Genomic DNA, 22,360 nt, shown 5'->3' with positions numbered 1-22,360 from the left:
TCTACCCTGGCCAGCATTTCAAAGCCCATCGTTTTATAGGGCTTGTACTTCGGGCTGAGCAATCACAAAGCTCTGAAAGACGTCACAGCTGTACTCCCACTGGGTGAATAGGACTGGAGGTACTTGCTTAATTGTCATTATTTCTGATTTATACATAGTGAGTAACCTCAAGACACAAAATATAGGAAATTTGCTTTTTAAAAAAAAACAGCTACCAAGTTTAATGGGAAGTATTTTAATCTTTACTTATCAGTACTGATATAAGCAAATGAATTTGCATTATAGCCAGGGCCACTGAGGTTCCTTCAGAAATTTTATGGGCAACAATGGATTTAAAAAAGCAACAGACACTTATGTGTACTATGCTTCCAAATGTATAATTCTCTTTTACTACAAAGCATCAATTCTCCTAAGGTCTTTATTTATTTTTTTATGCTATTCATGTACATCCTAATTTATGTGATTTTTTTGAGATCTATTCTAACTTTAAAAGCTTCTAGAAGCAATTTTTTAAATTCTTCTGTTATTATAATTTCTTTATGTTGAAAGTAATCCTAGCATAAAAGTTTCAAAAGGCTCCTACCCAGTATAATATGCACACTGTTGTTAAATGTGGTAGTAGCACTACTATTTTCCATTTGCATGGGATACAGTTATTCCCAGTGCCCTTTCGCATACATAATATCAAACAGCTCCAAAACTATATTATCAGTCTGTCAATGGGCTTAATATTTTTTATTTTTAACAGTTGTAGTAATCACTTTTCTAAAATTTTGTTACACAGAATTACTGTTTCTCCCTTATCCCTGAACACACACCTACAACCGTACTGGCTTTGGAACATTTTCAACTCAGTCACTTGACAGGTGGCTGCAAAGAACGAGTTGGAAAGCATGGATGGTGCGCTGTGCTTTGATGGGCCCAAGTCCTATTTGTGAGTCTTTAACTCGGTGTAGCTCAGCACACATTTAACCAGAGTTTGAGATGAAAATACAGCCAAGTGAGCAACTCCATGGACAAGAAAGTAAAATGCTATTTTTACTTTTTAAAATTTCCACTGCATATGTTCTTTTTTGGTTTTACATGTATAAAGTACTAAATGTTTTAAATGTATAAAGTCTTAATTCATTTTTGTTCTTAAGTTCCTCGAGGGAGAACAACTTGAAAGCCTCTTTATTTCTACTTTAAGACTTTAGTATCTATTTGCTTTATTCAGAGTCAGACTGATCCAGTAAAAGAAAATCCTGCTATGCTTAATCATACTTCTAATTCAGTTACAAGGAAAATTAAATAAATTAAATTTCAAAATGTCTGGAAATTTGTTTTCCAGTTGACAGCTCTGATTTAAGCCAGAGTTCCTGTGGCTTAATTCCAGGAAATCTTTTTTGATCTGATTATTACAAACGAGAGTTTGAAATGATTCTCATATGGAATTTTTTTATCCTTATCTCTTCGTCATCCAATTCCCAGTGAAGCAATTTTATTAAGAACAGCAACAGCAAAGTAAGTTGGTTGAGGGTCACAGAAAAACTGATGCTGAAGGGTAAGCAGAACAATATAAAGGAAAAAAACATAAAAGTGATTATTTCATCAAAAGAAGCATTTAACGTTAACAAAAAGTAATTGCAGTCGTTTTTATTCTAATGGTAAAAATAGTTTCTCCTATTATAATCATAAAGCACAAAAGTAAAGAGAAATAATTCAATTATTATTATTTACCTCTGGATAAAAAGAAACTAAAGACCTATATTTTTCCTGTGAATTTAAACTACAAAGCAAAATTGAATTTTAAAATGGGATTATAGCACCATCTGCAGGTTCAAAGGCTTAATCTACAGATTTTTTAAAAAATGTGTTTCTTCTCTTTTTATTCAAAGAAAAAGATGCAAACCAGTGATCCTTTTTAAACATTTAAAAAAATTATTTACTGATTTGAGAGAGAGGGAAATAGCGAGAGAGAGAGAGAGAGAGAGAGAGAAACATTGCCTTGTCGTTCCACTTATTTAAGCATACATTGGTTGCTCCTTTTATGTGCCCTGGCATGGATTGAACCAGCGACCTTGGGGTATCCGGATGACACTCTAGTCAACTGAGCTACCCGGCCATGGGCCATGCAGGGGTCCAGCCTCAGCGGGTCTCAAGGTCCCCGAAGGAGGAACAGCTCAGGGGAAGTGAATGGAGTGAGACACCCGGTGGGGGCCAGGGAACAGCCAGGCTCTTTAGTCCTGACGGACTCTCCGAGAAGAATCCATCTTTATTTTTGTAGGGGAGGTTATACGGCACTCAATGGAGCAGGTGCATAGTGTGATTATTAAAACAGAAACAGTTACCATAGAAATAACTTTGAAAAGTGCAGGAGGTTTTACAGATCAATCATGTTAAACAAAGGTTACTTTGACCAAGAGGGTTATCAATCAGATGGCCAGCGGAGCTATTCAGGCACAAACTTTCAGGTGTCAATGAGTAACTAGGTGTCTACTAAGAGTCTAGGGATTGGTCTAAGTTAGAAGGGTGCAAGGGGTGATTTATAGGTTATATAGAAATTAGCTATTGTCTGTTGAGGTTAATTTGTCTAGGTTAGGTAACTGGTTTCTTTCTTGCCTAGGTCTTTTGATTTATATATCTTGGGGGAGCCATGTTTTGTATTCATTTCCATGTATTAAGATTATTATATTCAACTAGAACTCCTTGCTTCTTTACACTCCTGTCCAGGGTATGGGAAGGGTAGTGGCTCTAATAAATCTTGAGCTTTTAAGTGGTGACTCCTTAAGGAACATTCCCAGGAAGTTTTCTTCAGCGTTCTGGCAGTTGGTCTGCCCATAGTTTAATTTTGTCCTTAACTTCCCAGGTGGGGGAAGTAGGCAGCATTAGGGTTGTTAGGAATTTTTGTTCTGTGGTCAGCAAGTCATTTCATGCAGAACCAGAGGCATCATGCAGATTTTTGGTTATAAAGCACAGATATCTAAAAATGCCACCACCTATTGCTAGCAGGGACAGGCATACAGGAGGAGACAGACAGGAGATCCAGCCACAGTCACCTCTGCTGTGCAGATGTGTCTCATCCGTCCCAACTGTGTCAAGGGTTGGCTGTTGGTTGGTTCCCAGCACAGCCAGGGTTAGAGATCCCTTAACTAGATACACTATGGATGCTTCCAGAAAGCTAAACATAAGAAAAAGTATGTAGTTCAATGTTTAAAATAATTTACTGTGAAACTCACTAAATATGAAAATGCAAATATGAATTTACAGTTTAATTTCCCCCCAACTTTAACATACATTTCTATAATTTTCATACTTACTCTCTACCTTAAGGCTACTCAGTAAAGTGAGGTTTATAAGAAGAACTATCATTTGTTCATTCTGTTAGAACAAATCTCCAAGATTCTTCTTGTACAGATAAGTAAACCTATGTTCAGAAACTTTAAGCAATGTTTGCAAGCTCACAATGGTGGTTAATTACAAACTGGGATAGAAAAGTAGATCTTCTGATCTTCATTTAGCCTTCTTTCTGTTAAGAACTTGTCATTTTCCGCACCTGTTATCACCATTGTTGATGCTAGTAGGTCGGGTTAGGAAAACAATGTATAAAAGTATTGCCATCTCCCTTCTCCCTTTCCTACCAACAAGATGGAAGGCAGAGAAATAGCACTGGCACTCTAAACTAAAACATAGTGAATATAGAGAAATGTGATATAAGGGGTTTGCAAGCTCAGGAGGCAGGCAGAAACCTAGATCCACCCTTTCTTCCTCCATGCAAAGAGTTCATAGAGGACACTTATTGTTATCACAGGTGACATTCCTCAGAGGTGCTCTGTGGCCTCTTTGAGTGACAGCTTTGTCTGCCTAACTCACCCTAACAACACACTCAGCCTGGATCCACCTGCTCTCTCGGGGTTATCCTGTGGGGCTGGGTCCAGACCAGACGTCTGCAAACTGCTGGGTGTGAGCCGCATAGGGCTCAGCTCTCTGGTGTTTACATCTCTCAAGTTATGAATGATGTTTATATTTTTAAGACTAAAAAATTAAAATACAAATAATATTTTGTGACATGAATATTATATGGAAGCCAAATTTAATCATCCATAAATACATTCATACTAGATAGACATGGACATGCTTATCATACAGGTATTGTCTATGGCAGCTGTTGTTTTACAATGGCCAAGTTTAGTCGTTGTGACAAAGTCTGTAGCCTGCAAAGTCTAAGACTAGACCTTCAGAGAAAACTTTGTCAACATCCATTTGGGAAGGTATTTAAGAAATCATATTTACCTTAATATTCTTAAGTCCCATAAATTGCAAAAGATGTATCAGGAAATCTATACATATACATGTACTTTTAATAAACATGATGTGTAAATAATAAGATGTATGTACATGCTTATAATAACTTGTACAATAATAACATAATATATACATAATTGTATACTTTTAACATTGAGAGTATATGTATACAGATGCCTGTGTATATAATATTTGTATATACTACTAATTAATTAATTTAAAATATATATATATACACACTTTTAATCCCTTCAACTTAGAATATTTGGATTTTGTTCCAAAATTATTGTATTTTCTTTTCTTAAATATATTTTATTGATTATGCTATTACAGTTGTTCCATTTTCCCCCTTCACTCCCCTCCACCCTGTACACCCTCTCCCACCCACATTCCCCCCCTTTAGTTCATGTCCATGTGTCATACTTATAAGTTCTTGGCTTCTACATTTCCCATACTATTCTTACCCTCCCCCTGTCTCTTTTCTACCTACCATCTATGCTACTTATTCTCTGTACCTTTTCCCCCTCTCTCCTCCTCCCACTTCCCTGTTGCTAACCCTCCATGTGATCTCCATTTCTGTGGTTCTGTTCCTGTTCTAGTTGTTTGCTTAGTTTGTTTTTGGTTTTGTTTTAGGTGTGGTGGTTAATTATTGTGAGCTTGCTGTCATTTTACTGTACATGTTTTTTATCTTCTTTTTCCTAGATAAGTCCCTTTAATATTTCATATAATAAGGGCTTAGTGATGATGAACTACTTTAAATTGATCTTATCTGAGGAGCACTTTATCTGCCCTTCCATGCTAAATGAAAGCTTTGCTTGATAGAGCAATGTTGGATCTACATCCAACATCCATTTAGGTCCTTGCCTTTCATGACTTGGAATACTTCTTTCCAGCCCCTTCTTGCCTGTAAGATCTCTTTTGAGAAATCAGCTGACGGTTTTATGGGCACTCTTTTGTAGGTTACTGTCCCCTTATCTCTTGCTGCTTCTATGATTCTCTCCTTCATTTTTACCTTGGGTAATGTAATTATGATGTGCCTTGGTGTGTTCCTCCTTGAGTCCAACTTCTTTGGGACTCTCTGAGCTTCCTGGACTTCTTGGAAGTCTATTTCCTTAGTCAGAATGGGGAAGTTCTCCTTTATTATCGTTTCAAATAACTTTTCCATTTGTTGCTCTTCCTCTTCTCCTTCTGGTATCCCTATAATTCAGATGTTGAAATGTTTAAAGATGTCCTGGAGGTTCCTAAGCCCCTCCTCATTTTTTTGAATTCATTTCTTCATTCTTTTCTGATTGGATGTTTCTTTTGCCCTTCTGGTCCACTCCATTGATCTGAGTCCCAGTTTCCTTCTCATCACTATTGGTTCCCTGTACATTTTCCTTTATTTTACTTAGCGTAGTCTTCATTTTTTCATCTAATTTATGACCAAATTCAACCAATTCTGTGAGCACCCCATTAATGGTGTTTTGAACTGTGCATCTGATAGGTTGGCTATCTCTTTGATGCTTAGTTGTATTTTTTCTGGAGCTTTGATCTGTTCTTTCATTTTGGTCATTTTTGTTTTGTCTCGGTGAGCCTTTTACGTAGTAAGAGGTGGAGACTTAGGTGTTCACGAGGTGGGGCAACCCACTTACTGTGTTGTGGTGGTATATGTGGGGGAGGGGTCAGAGAGGGAACAATGGCTCTTGCACTGCTCTCTGGCGGTTTTCAATCACTTCCCCCGGTTCCCGCAAGCAAACTGGGCCCTTCTGGTGCTACTTCCCAGGTGGGTGGGTTTGTGTGCATTCTAGGACCCTGAAGGTCTCTCTGATGAACTCTTCTGTGAGGCTGGGGGTTTCTCCTGGCATCTTAATCCCCACAGGTGTTTTCAATTGGTGTTTTGAGGCTTTATTTCCCCACACTGGAGCCCTGGGTTGTGCAGTCTGTCCCAGTGGATGCCTTGTGCTCTGCACCCCTCCACCTTGCTGGGTCCACCCACTGCAAGCTGTGTGCCAGGGTCTGCCAGCTGCCCTGCTGCGAGCCCTCTGCATCCTGGCTCCCTGACTCTGCCCGTCCTACCAGTCTGGATGAATGTGTCTACTTTAACTCCTTGGTTGTCGGACTTTGATACAGTTCAATTTTCTGTCCATACTGATTGTTTTTTTTTTTAATTGTTGTTGTCCTTCTTTTGGTTGTGCAAGGAGGTACAGAGTGTCTACCTATACCTCCATTTTGGCCAGAAGTTAAATTCTTCTATTTTCAAATCAATGACTTGATAAAAATAATGTTATGACAGAGGTCAGCTTTTCCTTTAAAGTTACCTATTGCAGTTCATTCTGGATGCTAAAAGAAGTTTATGAGTATTAAGCAATTGGATACACAATGATTAAATGGTATCCCAGAGAATGGCTCCTCCCTTAGTTCTAGAACCTCATCATCTATCTCATTTACTGATAGTAAATTTAATAAAAATCATTTCTTACTTTCAAAATTCTTTTGTTTATAACAAAATACATGTAGAGAGGATGATGTATTAAATGTTGCATTTATCAGATAACTATGAAAGTAGATTTTGGAAGGAAGGCTATAGAGAAACCGCAAGATCACAAAATTCTGTTATACAGAAATTTAAAATAAAGTGTTAAAGATTTAAGAACAAGTTTCTTTTCTATTTTAAAAATTATTTTATTGTTGTTCAGTTATAGTTGTCTTCATTTACCTCCCCCACTTCCCCCCACCACAGCCATCCTCAACTCCCTCCCTTGCTTCGACCTCCCCCTTGATTTTGTTTATGTGTCCTTTATAGTTTTTCCTGAAAGCACTTCCCTCCATTATCCCCTTCCACCTCCCCTCTGGTTACTGTCAGATTGTTCTTAATTTCAGTGTCTCTGGTTATATTTTGCTTGCTTGTTTATTTTGTTGATTAGGTTCCAGTTAAAGGTGAGATCATATGGTATTTGGTTTTTAACACCTGGCTTATTTCACTTAGCATAATGCTCTCCAGTTCCATCCACGCTGTCCCAAAATGTAGGGGTTCCTTCTTTCTTTCTGCAGCATAGTATTCCATTGTATAAATATACCACAGTTCTTTGATCCACTCATTTACTGATGGGCACCTAGGTTGCTTCCAGCACTTGGCTATCATAAATTGTGCTGCTATGAACATTGGGGTGTTGGGAACCACCCTGCCTGGTATCAGAAGCTGTAACCTCTGCCAAGGCTAAGGCTGAGGGAATGACCTTGGACCATAAGCCAGCAAGGAGACAAAAGCTTATCTCCCTGGCAGGAGCACCACTTCTGCTCCTTTTACTTCACCCTGCCTGGTCCCCAATGCTTGGTTGGTTAGCCAATGACAGTAAGATTCCCCAAGGGGGGAATGATCTAAGACAGACATGATCACGTGGGAGACCCCCAAGGAAGGACAACGGGGGCTACAGCAAAATATAGCAAAAGGACTACGGGGGAAACAGCAAAAGGGGGTGATGGACCCTCATCCCTTGTCTTTGGCAAAGCCTGAGTCTTCATTGTCTGTGAGAAAATCTCCTTATCTCTTAGTTGCCTTAGTTCCCTTGCTCCACCTAAGCCTGAAACAATGATAGGGTGGTGCAGCTCTGCTGAAAAGGGCAGTTCCCCGGGTGATCAGGCCTAAGAAAGAACATGTAAAATCCTGTGAAACCTGCTTTGTTTAGAATGCTCTCAGTTGAGTGGTAAGGGTCCAAGGAAGAAGTAAGTTTGTTCCTTAAAGTTTTACAGCTCTTTGACCCTGACTCAAAATAGGTCCTCAGACTTCCTTATCTATTGTTTGATCCTTACTTCCTGGCAATGAGTAATGAGCTTTACCTGAATTCTTATACAAATGGAACCAATAAAAAGCCGCCCCGGCAGGGGGAAGGGGCGCTCTCCCCACCAGAGAGAGTGGCCGTTCTGTTCCTACCTCCCCACAGGACCTGGTTGTCTCTGTGCATGTCTTTCTCGTGTTTTGAGCCATCCGCAGAGTTCTGCGCTCACCGCCGGCTGGTGAGTACGCGTCAATGGGGAGCATAGGTTCTTTTGGACTGGTGTTTCAGGGTTCTTGGCGTACAGTCCCAGCAGTGGAATTGCTGGGTCAAAAGGCAGTTTCATTTTTAGTTTTCTGAGGAAATTCCATACTGTTTCCGTAGTGGCTGCGCCAGTCTGCATTCCCACCAACAGTGCACCAGGGTTCCCTTTCCTCTACATCCTCTCTAATACTACTTGTTTGTTGATTTGTTTATGATGGCCATTCTCACAGAAATGTATTTATTTTTACTGTTTATGCTATTAAAGTTGTTTCCACTTTTTCTCTCTTTCCCCACCTCCAACCAGCCCCACCCTCTCCCCTCCCTAAATTAACCCAGCACTGCTGTCCATGTCCAGGGATGGAGCATAAATGCTCTTTGGTCAGCCCTTCACCACCTCTCATCCCGCCCCTCCCCACAACTCCTTTCCAGAAGCTGTCAGTGTGTTTCATGTCTCTCAGCTTCTGTTACTACTTCATAAAGGACAAATTTCCTGTTTCACAATGTCATCTGTCATGTATGTGCTCCCCTCACCATACACACATTGCATCTTCCCAGCCTTTAATTCAATGATGTCCTCTACTTGAGGGTCAGAATACATTGGGTCAATGAGGAGGCAGAGAGGTCACCAGTGGAGAAAATGCAAAAAGTGATGTCAAATTCTTAGTTATTAACATTAAGACTGCTGCAGTCTAGATATTAGAATAAACAACTTGACAAGAATATTCATTGAGTGCCACAGCAAACCATGAAGAAACACTCTTTGCGATGGTACAGGAGGAAGTAATAAACCTGTAGGACAAAAAATCTGTTTGCCCCTTGCTTAGTAAAAACCTAAATCCTCTCCAGGGGTCAAGAATGGAAAAAGCCTACCAATCTTTAACCAAGAGCCAAATCCTAACTGGAGGCAGAGTCAACTGCACTCCTCACTGGATGATAGCTCCGCCCAGAACCCAGAGGCAAATTCTCAGATTCCATGTTGGTGTGTACACTTTCAGAAACTTACGTGCTGCTCTGAGGATAAAGAGGGACACAGCAAACCCTGAACAGAATGAATTTTAAATATTAAAATGTCTGTGTTTACCCAGAAATGACTAAGATTGCATTTTCTGTGGAATGGAAGATTCAAATAAACCTTGAGTTAAAGAAGATTTTAAAACTAAAAATGTATATATTATACAATGTGGCCTATGAAAACTGGGCCTTGCTTTTGTTTTACACATGACCTTGAGTTTTTGTAGGAACATGCTTTGTCTAGGAGGATTCAATAAGGGACTGTGACACAGAAGCCTGGTGATGTGCAGACCCAGCCAAGAACCATGAGGCCTACCCTTTTGTCTCCTCCAACTCCTTTTTCCTTCTGTCCTATGACCTGGTCCCCAGATCTGGCATCTGGTTCTCTCCTTAGGCTCATCCAGCCCACTTCTTGGCCTTTGAGCTCTCAGACTATTTCTTTCCTTTTGCTTTAGTTGTGTGTAACTTCCCAGTACACCTGAGTTTTGACCTGCTCAGGAGAGAGATGTGATCCCACGGGTTGTAAACCCAGGTGCCCTGCTCACTTGGGCATTCCCCAGTTGCCCATTTCCATGTGCTCTCTGCTCTTCTTCACTCTGCTTTATGCTCCCTAGATGCTGACCTCCAAATCCATCCATGTCCTGAGGTCCTCCAGCTTGTGTTTGGGATTAGCCAAAGGAAGGCAGAGATAGGAAATGAAAGAGACCAAAGATTAGAGGAAAGAGAGTTCTGATGTTTAATCCCCACAGATCATGGTTTGAAAGAGGCTACAGTCCTCCCCCAAGAACCAGATTCTGTAGGTGGCTTCTGTATCATGGCCCTAGAGGTATCAACCCCTTCCTGCTGAGGCTGATCCATGGGTCTTCTGCCACCCCATTGGTTCTTAGCATCTTTTGTAACTCTTCCATGAGCCTGCAGAGTCAGGTATTCAGGACCCCTGAATACCTGTGTCCTGGACCCCTACCTTGTGTGCTCTCATTCTTCACCCAAATCTCACCTCTAAGAATATATGGAGAGATTTAATTTTAAGATTCAATAGCTTGAGAAGGGCTGAACATTTTTAAAATTTCAATATTTTCAATTCAGGTTGGGAGACTCCTTGCAATGATCAAGGTGGGAACTTGCAGGAAGGTCTCTCCAGCCTGGAGCTGGTCTATCAGATTGGAGGGCATTGGTTTTTGAAGATCGTGATTGAAACACAAACTGGAAGTACGTCTAGGACCTTCATACTACTCAAGTTCTTCCAGGAATAGAGGCTGATTCCAACACTTACAAGTCAGGAGGAAAGGTCAGTGGGCTGGCAGAAGCCAACATGAAACCCTAATTGGTCTTTGTGGGAGTAGCAGAAAGCCCTGGGGGGAGAAGGTCTGAGGCAAATGCAGCCTCCACCTCCCCAGGGCTCCTGGCGCCTGGTCCTCAGGAAAGAACACCTCACTGTCTAGGAAGCAGGAGATGTGGCTGCTTGATAAGCTCTGGTTTTTCTTAATTATTATTCTAATATCCTGCATCTGTACTCATTTCACTGCCCTTCCCAGTCTGGGAGTCTGATGTTTTATCTGACTCATTAAACCATGACTTTTAGCTAGAAAGCCTGTAAGAAAATTTAGTCCTGCTACTTTGTTTTGAGAAATTACAACAATTCAATATCCAAATGAGTGAACTGACTTCGAATGAGGGCAGAACTTGGACTTGGACCCTTCTTTCTCTCTCCAAGTTCACTGACTTTTTGGTGGATTGTGAAGGCAGCAAATTTTCGACCCACAGAATGGAGAATGTGGTGTGTAATCAAAGTGACAAAGAAAGGGGAAGAAGGTCCATTTGGCTTTCTGCTGTGGTCCTGTGGGTTTCACACAAGCACTAGATTGATGTGCACTGATGATATTAACAGGCAATTAAGTGCAATGATCTATATTTGTTTGGAAATAGTTTTCACCCCCAATAATAATCAGATGAAACTGTGTTGAGTGGGACCAGGACAGTGAATGGCTTCTAGGTCCACTCTAGTCTCTTTATGGCTCCATGGGTCCTCTGCCACCCCATTGGTTCTTAACATCTCAGATTGCCTCAAAGAAACACCAGACAGAGATGGAGCAAAACCCAATCCCTGCCGGTTCCTTTATCACAACAGTTCACAGTTTAAGATTTGGATAAAGAAGCACAGAGAAGACAAAAGCGTCTTTCTTCTCTCCAATCACAGGAAGGGCTGTTCTGGCATTTTGGGGGTGAGGGGAGGGAATCAGAATTAGACACTTTTGGACGTATCTGTGTGTTGAGGCACACATCCCAGTAACTCTGACAATTATGTTTATAGATATGCACATGGGAGTTTCTATCATCTGAGTAAAGAAAAGGAAATGGGGGAGTTCAAGTCCTTTGGAGGACACACTGAGGACTCCCTGAAGCACTCCCTGAGGACTCTCTGTTCTCCCTCCTCTGAACTACCTCAGCAGTCTCCACATGGTCCCACTGCCTGCAGCCTTCTCCTTCCAATCTGGTTTTCACGTCCTGCCAGACTGATCTTTCCTGAACATTATCTCTGATCATCTCACTTCCTCCTTGCAAACCTTCCTCAGTTTCCTCATTGCTCGTAAACTGAAGTCCTGACCCAGCCTCAGGCTTTCAAGGCTGGTCCACGCTGCTCTCACCAATGGCTGCTCACTCACCCCACCCCTTCCCACCACAGCCTGTCTCAAGCCATGAGAAACAACTGTCAGTTCCTCAGAAGCAGCACATTCTCTGCTGCCTTTGGTTGTCACACACACCATTTCCTCCTGCCAGGAGGACCCATTCCCATCTCTCCTTTCCTTTCACATGTCATGTGACTGGACACTTTTCCAGAAAGTTCTCTAAACATTCTCTCATTAAATCTGGCCTCCATGCCATGCTTTGGGCTCCCCATTTTTCTGAGCGTAGTACTGTGCACACTGGGTTACTATAACACATCACATCTCACACCTCCTCAGTCATAATGTGTGTAAGCACCGTGCCTGACACGTAACAGGTGCTCAGGGGCTGTTCTACATAGCAAGTGGAAGGATGAGATTGAGGTTGTCCCCGTCTCAACTTTATTTGGTTTGGACTTAAAATCTTTTATTTATTTATTTATTTATTTATTTGGTTCATGGCCCAATGATCGATACTTCTTTTCTAGCCTCAATATCCAACCTAAGTCTTACTACAGGATGCATTTTGCCCAAACCTTCCCTTTTTTGTCTTTTTAAAATCTTCTTAGACATATTGATTTTCTCTAGAGCTAAAACTTACTAATGAATAGGTTGTTTTTTTTTCTTTTTCCATAAAGCCAATCTACAGCAGTCTTCTGGTTAATGTTTGATTAGTATATTGATAACTTCCTGCATGAACATTGATTCAAGCAAGTAAGGTTCTTACAAAAATAATATACGTTTTACAAAGAAAGGGAAATATTTTCTAAAAAGCGAGTGGTCCGTTGCTCCTTTGGAACATCTTCTCTCACTCTCTTGACGTGCTTTGCAGCATTGTGTCCGTATTTTCCTTTCACAGCAGTTTCCACTCTGTGTTCCAATGACCGACTGATTTCATGTAATTTAACTGAATCTTATGCATTACCCAGTACATTATAAGTGTCTCCAAATGCTTGCTGATCAGAATGAAGTTAATAATTTAAATGAGAAAAATGGAAAGGGTCTTAATTTTTTATCTGGTATTATGTAATCTCATTGTTGCATTTCCTCTATTTCTAAGGTTGAAGCAAAGAAAAAAGTGAAATATAAAAGACTTAATTGATTGGTAGAATATTATCCTATTGGTGAGTAGAGGCTCTGGTTTGAAGTCCACTAATGGCTAATGAAACCCTAAAAACCTCTAATGAAAATCCAGAAACTTGCCAAAGAATTTTCAAATACTCCTTGGAAAGATAAAAATTACAAGATTAAAGATAGATAACAAAATGCTTATGATTCCATGATAGTATAACTTCATTTTTTTCACATTTCCTTTTACAAGTATGTATTTTTAATTGTTGAAATTTTAAAAGGTTTTAAATGTATGTTTATAAATTAGGATGTTGCTATTCTTTCCTGACACTTAGACATTTAACATGATTTTCCAGAATTTTTATAATTATTTATAATATTTTTATATTTCATTGTGTTGATATAGCTGTCTTTATCGCCCTTGATATAAGACCTCTTGGTTTTTTCTCCATAATGTTTTATCACATTCTATTACAAATACAGATATACCGTGTATATTCATGAATGTAGCTTTATTGCTTTCCTTAATAATTTCATTGGTATCAAGTCTTTGAATAAAATTGCCGCATCAATTCTACTATAAACAGTCATAAGCCTGGCTGGAATTTGAGAGTGAAGACAAATAAGCCACTTAAGTACACTCTCTTAATGACTTGCAAATGGAATAACTCTTCCTACACTTAGAAAGTAGCTGGCTGCAAGTGTCTAAGCTGTTATATTGGCTGCTCTAGACTTCTCTCAGTTGTAAGAACTTAAATAAAATGTTCACTCTCCAAATGTGCTTGATCTTCAGTAACAGTAATAGATACTGTTTCTTTCATATTAACTTGGTTTTTAATGACTAAGTAGTATTTTTAGTGAAATAGATGCATCGCTTCTTTACTGGACACAGGTAATGGAAAGGCAATATTGTATACAAGCACATAGTGTGATTGTGTCATTGCACATAGAGGGAGCCTCACTTAGTGGCTAAAATGTACGCTCTGGAGCTACACTGCCTTGGTCTGAACCCCAGCTCCACTGTGTGTGCACAGTGTAAGACCTGGAGCAAGTTATTCAATCTTTACAGAATATATATGTATATATTTTATATAAATATGAACATATAGGGTACACATGCATATATATGTATATGTGTATGCATTCATAAATCAATATTCCATATTTTTGGTATTAAGAAAAATACATTTAGAATTTAATATGTATACAATATACTTAGGTATACGAGGTCTGTCCAGAAGGTATCCAGCCTTGTAGTATAAAAAATAGAGACATTTACTGAAGAAGACACAAGATACAAGAAACACTGTACACAGGACAATGACACTTCAGTCCCCTTCAAAGTCAACACCTTGGGACCTCAGAGAGTTCTCTCAATAGCTGTCAGCTGCCCCTTCATTTTTTCCTAAATCTCATCAATGGTCTGAAATCTGTTCCCTTTCAAAGGTGATTTTTCTCAATATATAGAATATTAAATTACATATATATACATACACATATACACAAGATACATAATACATCTTACAACTGTGACCTAGCCAAGACCTTAAGAAACTTCTGACCTGACAAGTGCCAGAAAGAAAACCTTTACTTTGGTTATTTTATCCAGCTGCACTCAGCAAACCATCTCATTCAGTTGCAGAGGAATACATTTTGCAAGTCACTTATCTTAGCAAACTACATTGCAGTTTGTTCAAACTACATTGAACAAACTTAACATGGGTGGTTTGTTTGACTTTTCTTTTTTAATGTTTAAAATAAATTTTGGATCACACCTGCCTTAAAAACAAACTCATGTTAAACTAATTAACACAGCACATCAAATTTTTATTTTACTTTGTTTGGAATACATTCAAAATGTTTTCTCATAAAAATCTTTATCTTTCCCGAAATCCTCCCTGGGCTTGCCTGCAAGCTTATACAGAATAGGTTTCCCTACCAATTATTCCTAGATCAGCGCTTCTGCTTTCACCAGAGGATCGCGCCTGCCCTGCGCGAGCTGACACACGGAGCATGCGTTTCCTTTCTCCGGCGGACAGGCAGGTTGTGCATTTGGAGAAGTGGGCGGAGAGTACAATCCCAAAACTCATCTCACATGTTTTTGAAACGCTCATGAAGACAAAGTTATTCGTAATGGATGCACAACCTCTTTATTTCTACAAATCAATGGTTCTCAATACTTTCTGCATCAAAGGTCCTTCCAATACAAGTTACGAACCACGTCCTCAAGAAAAGACCCATACATGTCCACTAATGTACATGATTTAAAGGATTCCTAGAAGTCGTCTTTCAAAGTTCATCAACTCCATTTGGGTTCTTGAAACTGGTTACGAAGCGTCGTTCAAGATATTCCAAAAAAATCTCCCAAAGTCGCTGAGGTTCTGCTAACCTCAACAATAAGGTGCCATTTTCCCTAATAGGATTATTTCCACTGATTATTTTTTGATGATGACACTAAATCCCCATAAAACTCCTTGCTTTAATTATCCTAAGCCCACTGTTTAGTGTTCCGCTCATTACATCACGCAGGATCCTGTGTAGTATAAACTTCAAATTGGAAGTGACTGTGATTCTCCCGGATAAATGATTTGCCTTTATTTTATGAGCACTTGAACAATCCATCTCTCCACGTCCCTTTCTTTAAATTTGCAGTTAGAACACTAAGAGATGAATCTGTGGCCCTTTGCTGGTGAGTGTTTAGCATGTAAGACTCTGTTTTTTGAGCACTAACCTCATTACTGTCTCCACAGTACTTCCTCTTGGCTGTAACTTTATCATCTTCTTACTTGTGTTGTCTCAATTAGGAGCCCTCTTACAAATACTGTATAAAAAGCAAGGAGGGATGAAAAGATGAATAAAGAAATACAAGGAGAAAAAAAGGTTTTTTAGTTATATTCCTTTCCATTCAGTTTTTTCAAAACACAAAATTAAATATTTAACTCTAACTTACATTTTAAAGTCTTTAAAAATCCCAAATAAACCTGGTAAAAGTAAAAGTAATTATTTTGTTAATCTATGTGTTCCACTGGTGATTTCAAAATCTCAATTGCCAAAACATTGTTTTTTAGCTACAAGACATTTTTAAATTGTTTATCATTGAAACTTTCAAGTATGTAGAAAAGAAAATGGTGTTATGAATACTCATAAACCCATCACCTAGATTTTAAAATGGTTAATATTTTGCCATATTTGCTTCTTCCAGTTTTCTGCTGTTGAAGTATTTTGGAGTAACACACAAATACTCCTCACTCCATACAAAGGCAGTATAAGAGGGCGCATAGGCAAGTTTTTGTAAGACAGACAAGAGAGAAATGCATGTACTAAGTAAGGTATTCACCAGGACTATAACACGAGCCTCGGGGGGAAAGTGTGCATTTGTAGGGGGCAAAACAAATCTTTCCAAGGAGAAACCACTTTCATGGGATGATTCAATGGGCTTCGGTTTTGTTTCTGCATCTGTCACTGGGTGAATGAAAGGACCATCTTCAGGATGTTCCGTGTCACCCATTTCACACACGTGGGATGTAGTCCCATTGCAATGTAGTCCCATCCCTGCTGCCGGCAAGTAACATGATGCTTGTGAGGTACCCATGGAACTGGCGCAGTTGCTTTTTGTTACACAGATCCCAGATACTTACAAATCCTTCAGAACCACCTATGGCGAGTGTACTGTGGATGTAGTGAAAGGAAATGGCATCGACTGGGTAAATCACATTATTTCCTTTTAAATCTGCTCATTATTTTGCTTGATTTTCTTTTGGAAAGCATACTTCTCCTTCTGTACCTCTGGGCTTGGGCCCAAGCATTCAAATGCCAGCTGGCCTTCAGAAGAGCTTAACCCACACCCTCCGTGTTTGGAAATGCTCATACGCAGCCAGTCTGGGCCTTCAGCCTGGGCTCTCTGTGCCCCGCCCCCCCACCCCCCCACCTCTGCTGCTGCTGGTAGCCCATGTTTTCCAACTCCCGCATTAAGACTGCAGCCTGCCAGACACAGAGAGGGCACTCTGTAGCTTTTCAGGCTGGGATAAGATCTCAGTCTTACAAGGAGTTTGGAGAACCCACAATTTATTTAGTTGTCTGATCCCAACTCCCAGTAACCATCACATGTACTTCTGAACTCTGTTCAGCACATCTGAGAAGGGCTCCATGGGTTTCAACAAGATGTTTTAAGAAAAATGTATTGGGGTAACATTGGTTAATAAAGTTATATAGGTATTAATCTTACAATTCTATAAGACATCATCCTCTGTACATGGCATTGCATGTTCACCCAAAATCAAGTCCTCTTTCTGTTACCATTTATCCCCACTTTATCCTTTTCTTCCTTTTCCCTGCCCCACTTTCCCTCTGGTGAGCACCATACTGTTGTCTGTGTCTGTGAGTTTTTATTTTCTTAATTCCGTTGCCCTTTCCACCCAGCCCCACAGATTCTTGATTCATGTTCAACCACGAACGTTCAGCTGAGGCTGTAATCCCCCACTCTAGGCCTGTGTTCTGGTACACACTGCACCGTCCAGGCACTGCTGGTGTGCTGGTCCTCGAGCCACATGGAGCCAGCTGGGACCCCGTGGAAATGCAAGGATGTGTCCCAGGAGAAGCCAGCAGGCACTGGTGTTGGAGCTGGACTTCACTGAAGAGATGACATCTTTTGGTGCCTGGTTCAGCTTGAAGTCATTGGAACTAGCCACCTTGGGCTCCTCTCAGAAGCAACTTTGCCACACTGGTTGCTTTTCCACTCCCTTCAGAAACTATAATATCTCCCCTCTGTGTATTTTCGGATACGTCTCTGAAAAGCAAATGCCTGTTTTTACATAATCACGATAACATTTTTCACATCTAATAAAATTCATAATACTCTCTTACTATTTGATACCTAGTCTACCTTAAAATTTCCCAGCTAACCTACCCCTCTCCAAAATACTTTTTGTAACTGTCAAAACGTCTTGACCTTAGCACGTGTGAGGTAAACATACTCAGAGGTCATCTGCACGTCTATTTAGCCATTTCGTTTACCTCTCAATGCCAGCGGGCATGGGTACAGCTAAACAGTAAAAACAAAGTGATGAAATGTATCATATTGTGATCCCATTCAGTTGCAAGAGTTAACTGTGAACTATTTAACGCATTAATAAAAAATTATCCTCTATGAAAGTTTCAACTTTCAATGTTTCCATAAAATAAGATGCCATTTATCATGGAAATATTCAAAGGTTCTATTAATTAAACACAATATGCATTGTTTTTTTAAATATAGGCTCACTGTACCCAAAGCTTACTTATTTGCATATTTATACCTGTGAAATAAAGAAAAGCTTCTCTTCCAGTTCTTTCAAAATGCTAAACATTGTTACTTTTTTAGCATTCGATTATGTTCTCTGCCTCCCTTTTAAAAAATTGGATTTGATGTTAATGCTAACAATTTACACTATTCTTTGTATAATTCTCTGTGTTCCTATTGAACATAGTCTTACTCTTTCTTTTATAATGTTTTAGACATATTAGAGATACATTTCTTTAAAAAAACTTTTCAGCTGCATTACTTCATAACCATTGCCTAATTTTATAAAGCATCTGTAGATCAGGGATCTGGCAAATGTTGTTTTATTTTTAAAAACAAATTTCCAGCAAATCCAGTTTTCAGTTTACACTTACGAAGTCAAAATGTCAAGATGACTCAAAAAAGAATACGTTAAATTGCAAGTGAACTTTGCAGATTTGATTTGGGAAAGATAGCACAAGATTCCGTGAGACCGCGCGTCTACAGTCCGTCTGAGTGAGCCATCAGGGATCATTCAGGAAGGTAACGTCAAAGGCCAGACCCACACCACTTACGCAGGTACCTTGAGGAGGGACTGACCTAATGGAATGAAACTTTGTTTCCAAAAAAAATGTCCAAGCATGTGGGAAATGTTACTAAAGTGTCTCATCTAATGAAAATCTCAGTGAGGAATAAACCTACGGAAAACCTTGTACTTAGGGGTAAGGCAGGGGACAAATACGACTCTACACACAGGATCCATTTCTACCATCCAGGTGAATGGACGTGTCTAAATAAGGACCGAAAGTATGTCAAGCAACACGTTGAATCTCCCTATTTATCACACAGGAGCACCTCCCCACTCCCAGACCTTTTGGGAAGGGATGTGGACAATAGACGACACTTGTCCAGAAGAAATCGAGTTAATGAAGTAGGAGATTTATTTAGGGGAGTTTGAGGACTGAAAGCCCTGGAGTATATGATCCAGATTTTTAAATTGAGGGATAGTGCGGCAGTGTGTTAACCGTCAGGGGACACGGTGCATTCTGTCCTCACAGGGGTGCAGGGCTGGGGACGGGCACTAAAATCAGTAACTCCTTCCGAAGGGGGTCTGGACTCCCGCTGTTCATTTCACATCACAAGGGAAGCAGAACCAGGGGAGACCACTGCAGTATTCTGGTGAAGAACTGCTGGGCTCTGACTCTCACTGTCATGAACTATGCACTTTATGCCGATAGATTTTTACAGCAAGATTGTCCAAACGCCAAAAATCAACAAGCAGTAGCCCTGCTGGGGTGATGGAAGAAGGACCTCTGAAAATTATCCCCTTCATAAAAACAATGAGGACACTGGCAAAAAAAAAATTATAACATTTTCGGTTCTCTGGAAAGTAACTGAAGACTTGCAGCAACCCAGGGAACATTTGTTTCAGAAAAACAACTGGCTCTTGATAAGGCAGTGGGTCATGTGTATACTAATTTGCCTATTCTCAGCCTCTTCTTGGCAGCTCCATGATAGCCTTGAAATCAGCAGCCTTGCAGACGCGGTATCTGTGAAAGCCAACAGCCTGGCAGTCACTGAAGAAGTCAAAACAGGTTTTGTTGAGGGGGAAAAAAGCCCAGCTGGACAGTAATTAGAGTGGTAAAAACATAATTTATTGGGAAAAGCAATTGCAGTAGGGGAAGCAGACCTCAGTGTAGAAACTGGTTGAATACTGAATACACTAAGGAAAAGTGAGAATTTATAGTCAAGGAGTCAGGTGAGGATCAACAGAGGGACAATAAGAGGATTCACCAGGGGTCAGTGGGGATTCTGACTCAATTGGGACTAACAGGATTCTTACCAGACAGGGCAGGGTGATCAGAAATCACCTGGGAAGAAGGTGGAGGGTACGGAACTTGACTGGACATCAAGGGTGACCAGACAGCAAGGTTAACAGCAAGTATGATGGTTAACCTTAGCAGGTTGTGTGCTAAAATCGGGCACTGTGGAGCTGAACTTGGAGGCTTGAACGTCAGAACCTATCTGAGAGGGGAGTTCAAGGGAGCCAGAGTAGAGCTTGGTCAAGGAGAGAATCTTTGCCACTTTAGAGCTTCTAAAAAAGCCGCCATGCCCTGGGGACGGTTGTTATTTGACGTGGCTGGCTGCCCGCTAAGAGCCCTATTCACAGGATGTGTTTTTTGTATTATCTCATTCAGCACTCACTCAGCCCTAACCTTAACCTTAACCCCAGCTCCACCCCTAACCCTACCCTATCCCTGTCTGGTCCTTTGCTTCAATCAGGGACAAATCTGGAGGGCCATCCTAGCTCTCCCTGTAGGATTGGCTGATGTCTTTTCTGGAAATGCCACTCCATTTACTCTCTTCTTCTGCCCAATCCTGTTCTCTCACTCCTCCACAGACGTTCATTGCTGAGAGCTCCCCACCCCCATCGATTTTTTTCTGCACACAAATCACTGTTTTAGAATCTGTTTTTAAAGCCCCCAACTTAAGACAGAAGTAGCGATAATTACCAGAGAAAGAAGGGATATTTGAAGCAATAAAATCATTAGGAAGGCCAGAAGGGAATGGAATTGAAAACACAATATGGAGTATTGATTTAAAAGGGGAAATTTTCTCCAATTTGAAGAGCAGAAAGGGGAAGATAGAGTTGGGTGGGGGAACTTTGAGAGTCACAACAAGACTGAGAGACATGGAAGAATTGCTCCCCTAAGAAAATTAAGATGTTAGGTGAGCAAAAATGGAAATATGTGTTGGTGAAGCAAAACAAATATTTGTGCCCTGCCAGTGAAACTCAGGAGCGCAGAACAGAGTCAGAAAAAGCAGAAAAACTAATCAGAGAGCCTGATAGCTGTGGGAAAAACAAGGGATTCCCTCTCCGTCTTCCGGGGCCAATAATGTTTTTTTTTTCTTTCTGATAATCTGCTTTCCTTTCTCTCCTCCCACTGTGTTTATTTACCCTGGCCAAATGGATACTACCCTCTTCACGTTTTATTTCGCCATGACCTCTGGTTCTACCTCCTGTTTTTTCATTTATAATTCCTGTTTGGTGCCTGCCGGTTGAAGATCACCAGACTTGTCTGTATGAACATTTACAGAACATGACCAATGTCAGAGTTCAGAGATGTTGTCAGGTTTTACTGTGAGTACAGTGAGCACTTTAAATCTGCACTTGGCTCCCTCTGACTATAAGTTTAAATCCCGCCTCATCTCATCAGGCAAGAAATGACTGGAAAACCTCTAGGTCAAAAGCACTGTCTTACTCCAATGAAGCTGTGACTGGGTTTGGGTTTGGGGATAGAGGGTCGTTTTGTGTGCTGTCTATTCAGAGGAGGCTTTGGTTTAATCACCATCAGGCACCCAAGTTATGATATGAAATCTTATAGTAACTAGAATTAGTTTCCCCAAAATCCACACTTTACATTTATGTGTTGCTGGGGCTTTTTTTTTTTTTTAATTTGAGAAAGTTTATTCCTGATTGTTTGAAGACATGAATGTGTTAGGGAAAATCCCAAATGGATGAATAGGACTTTCTCCTAATCCCATTCTATCTATCAGATAACTGACATCGAAGAATGATGTTTTGTAGCAGGACAAATTCTATATCTATTTCTCTGAAGGCATAAAGAAAGTTTGTCTTTGAACTTCAACAGTATCTGACAAAAGACTTGTTAGAAGAGAAAAATGACACTCATGGGCAAAGTCATTCTTCTTTGAACTCTCAAAGCTGTTGATTGGTGACTGAAGTAGGGTGGGTTTAGTCCTGATTGACATAGGGTGGGCACCCCGTTCCCGTCTCCAGTGCTTGGTGTTCACATCAGCTGGGAAAGCTTTCTCCACTTCACTGATTGGCTACAGCGTCACACCGCGTCCCCGAGCTGGAACTACGTGCTGTTCTGGGTGCCCCTTGTCAGTCTTAGCAGAAGTCTACTATATCTTGTTGCTATTTTTTGTAGATTCTTTTTTTCTATTGTTGTTCAATACAGTTGTCTCCATTTTCACACCACCACAGCCCCACCCATCCCCGCTTCCCACCCTCAAAAACTATCCCCTTCGGC

General features: G+C 40.3%; 1 pseudogene; it reads right to left on the bottom strand.

Moving 5' to 3' along the window:
• Positions 1-16,217: 16,217 nt before the first annotated feature.
• Positions 16,218-17,206, bottom strand: LOC123821881 (annotated as a pseudogene).
• Between the last annotated feature and the right edge of the window lie 5,154 nt (positions 17,207-22,360).

The sequence above is a fragment of the Phyllostomus hastatus genome, unplaced genomic scaffold (assembly GCF_019186645.2).
Source record: "Phyllostomus hastatus isolate PE091 unplaced genomic scaffold, TTU_PhHast_1.1 phas_contig_40, whole genome shotgun sequence".
In the NCBI taxonomy this organism is placed as follows: domain Eukaryota; kingdom Metazoa; phylum Chordata; class Mammalia; order Chiroptera; family Phyllostomidae; genus Phyllostomus; species Phyllostomus hastatus.
Note: the sequence above shows the minus strand (reverse complement) of the source record. Positions and strands in the feature narration are given on the sequence as shown.